This window comes from Poecilia mexicana, unplaced genomic scaffold (genome assembly GCF_051168715.1).
Source record: "Poecilia mexicana isolate PSO_F unplaced genomic scaffold, ASM5116871v1 scaffold_22, whole genome shotgun sequence".
NCBI classification, from domain to species: Eukaryota; Metazoa; Chordata; class Actinopteri; order Cyprinodontiformes; family Poeciliidae; genus Poecilia; species Poecilia mexicana.
The window spans coordinates 24430640-24434146 of NW_028263391.1; the positions used below are offsets into that span (position 1 = coordinate 24430640).

Here is a 3507-nt window from a genome sequence, read left to right on the forward strand (position 1 = left end):
CACTAGGACTTTGCTTAAAATACTATTGCCAAACAATTTGTCTAGCTTTACCGTAGCTCTTTATACTGTGATACTCTATGGTGTTCTACCTTGAAGTACATTTTAAATGAATCTTAATGACTCGTTTGTTGTCTTCTCCACAGGTTTCTGCTCACTCTGACAAAACCGTAGGTGATGAACTGCTGGGATCACTATCCCCGTTTCCTGAAATGCAGGTGAACAGTTTTCTGTCTTGGAAATCTTTCAAATTTTTCTGACAGGTATTTTAGTGGACATGGGTTTTTGGGAGAGTAGACACAGTCCCAGCAATGCTTGTTCCTGTCAGGGGACAGCATTAAGAGGACTGTGTGTAGATGACCCGAAGAGTAATATTGTTGGCAATCACTACGACCTTGCTTAAAAGACTATTGCCAAACAATTTGCCTAGCTTTACCGTAGCTCTTTATAGAGTGTTACTCTATGGTGTTCTACGTTGAAGTTAATTTTAAATGAATCTTAATGACTCGTTTGCTGTCTTCTCCACAGGTTTCTGCTCACTCTGACAAAACTGTATGTGATAAACCGATGGGATCACTATCTTCATTTCCTGAAACCCAGGTGAACAGCTTTCTGACTTGGAAATCTTTCTAATTTTTCTGACAGGGATTTTAGTGGACATGGGTTTTTGGGAGAGTAGACACAGTCCCAGCAATGCTTGTTCCTGTCAGGGGACAGCATTATGAGGGCTGTGTGTAGATGACCCATAGAGTAATATTGCTGGCAATCATTGGGACTTTGTTTTAAATACTATTCCCAAACAACTAGCCTAGCTTTACCATAGCTCTATATACAGTTTTACTCGAAAGTGTTCTACCATGGTGTTAATTCTAAATTAATGTTTTTAAAAGCTGTCAGATACAGTATAAGATATGACTACCTTAACAACCCTCCCCCTCCTCCTGATTAATAATTTATTTTCAATAATTTAACATAGTAATCATTGCACAATATAATAATGTTCTTTAATTTTGGCTAAAGGTTAGGTTTCTGTGCAGTTAAGACTAATATAACAGACAACTTGTTTTGTATCTCTAATTTGACAGGATGCAGAAAACCTCAATCTCCTGTTGAATTACATGGGAACTCTTCTGGTATGACTTACTTCAATTAACCTTTCATTGGTCATTTAGTAACTGATTTGAAATTTTGTATCTTTTATTTTGTTGGCCTGAAGTATTACTAATGTATTGCAGGAAAGGGAAAGGAGATTATTCCACCAACTGAAAAACCCTCAGAACCCCAAGATGGTATGGCTGTCTTCCTATTCATGGTGGTTCTTTACTTAGTGGTAAGGTTTAGAGATTCTGACTTAAGGCTCATCATAACATGTTACAAGAATTGAGTATTATCCTTAGCTTTAAAAAGCACAGTAAGAAACATGCAGAGAAGTGGTTGGGTCTGTGCAATTTTTAAAAAATAAGGCTGAAACAATCTTACAAAGTTAGTTGCTGATTATGAACAAGTAATACACTGCTTAAACACAGAATCGACAGGACAGAATATGAATCATGACAAGCATGACCTTGTTCTGTAACAGGTAATAAAGCTTGCAGTGTAATATAAAATGAAGCTTTGAGTGATAGTTTATATTTGACACACCAGGGTTGTAGCTTCTTGATTTCTATGTGTAATAAATGCACTGTTTCACAACTTGGTAATCAATTTAATAATAATAAAAAAATTGGAGAAAAATAATTTTAGGTGGATACATATTTAATTCATTGCACGTTGAGAAATCAAATTGTCAAAGGGTTCTCTTCAATGGACACAATAAACAGAACTGGAATGTAAAACTTTATCACAAGCATACTTTTATAGCACACTCCCACATATGATTTATATTTTAAAAAGTAAAATTGTCTCTCTTGTTTGTAGATTATCCTGAAAAGGACCATCCTCAGAGAAATCAAAAATGGCCCTGGTCTCCTACAGAAATTGCAGCGGTGTTGAAACAGATTTGTTTGCTTCTGAATCTGTTTAAGTAGGATTTTTTGTTTTGTTTGAGTCATGTGTATTGTGTGGTATCTAGAAGAACTTGGGTTTAAAGGTTTTAGTCAAACTGTTTTGAAAAACTAAGCTTGATAAGAGCCTGTGTTTTGGTTTGCTCCAAAAAATAAAAATTGCAATAAAAACAATGTTGTTTTTATTCCATTATACATTTTAATTTGTATAGATCTAAACATTACCCCATTGGTAATGAACAAGGGAAATCAATTGGTGACCATATTTCTATTTGATCATTATTTTTTTCATATTTGGACTGAGATTTTTGTAGTCCATACCTGTGTTCATGACAAATGAACACTACCATTATTGCAGGGTGTGAATTAATCCATTTGATGTTCATTTGGGTACTTTAATATATTTTAGGGACATTCTATGAAGTCTTATTTTAAATGTCCTTGCAATTCTCATTGGTGCTTATAATATACTGTTATGTCAGGGGCGTGGCTTATCTATCTAATTATCAATGTCCTGTTAATGTTGCATAAAGTCAGGTCATTATATTTAGAGTTCTGTAGTGTGTATACACAATTTTAACTGAGATCTTAGTTGAGTGGCTCATAAAAGATTTTTTGACACATTCAGCCAGTCTGTAGAACAAGTGAAAAGGGGTGCTCCCATAATTCACCACTGTGACTGGTTCGGGAAAATTGTCCTTATAGTTCACCGGCACCTGTATAGGTGTGTGTGTGTGTGTGTGTGTGTGTGTGTGTGTGTGTGTGTAGAGGCGAGGCAGGGATGGTTGTGTCTTGATGCAGCGGCAGCAGCAGCCTGTGGAAACAAAGGCAGGGTGATTTATAGCTCCGTACCGAGAGCATAAATCACACCTGCAGCGCCGCGCCTTTAAACGCCCCGCGTCCTGACAGCATTTACCTTTTATAAATGATTGGGCTGAACCTCCCATGGAGCCCTGGACTACGCAGCTCACTCACTCCCCATCCCGCTCCTCCTTTGTTTCACCTATCTCCGTCTCGCTAGCGTTAGCCCTGCATCTTCCTAAACCTCCTCCTGCTCTCCCCTCTCATCCTATCTGTCCTCTCCCTGTTTTCGCAGAGCGTGATGGCGACTCGCTCGGGATATATTGCTCTCGCCTTTCAGAAAGCGTCTGCATCCGCAGCCGTTAAGGAAATGAATGTGTCAGTCACGGCCCTATCTGCCTTCCTCATGAGGAGTAGGAGGAGGCCTGGCGGGATAACCGTACCTGCGTACGGCGGAGGAATAGCGAATGCGGCTGCAGATAAAGGTGACGTCTTGAGGCCATTACTTATCCAGCGCAGCAGCAAAGGTTTGCAGATATTATACCTGCTGTCTCCACATAATAGCTCTCGGTTGGAAGCAAACACACACACACACACGCATGTGGAAATGTAACGAGCATAAACAACCAAGGCCCACACGCAAATTTACACATGTCTCGGCCGCTAAATCTGCGAAAACACACACACACACACACACACACACACA

The 3507-nt window shown here is 39.0% G+C and overlaps 1 long non-coding RNA gene across 1 annotated transcript; it reads left to right on the plus strand.

The window, feature by feature from the left end:
- The first annotated feature begins 242 nt into the window (after positions 1-242).
- Positions 243-2174, plus strand: LOC148152862 (uncharacterized). The gene is made up of 4 exons (XR_015761994.1): positions 243-597; positions 1083-1130; positions 1233-1286; positions 1915-2174. It is a non-coding gene; the product is annotated as an uncharacterized LOC148152862 (long non-coding RNA).
- Positions 2175-3507: the final 1333 nt, after the last annotated feature.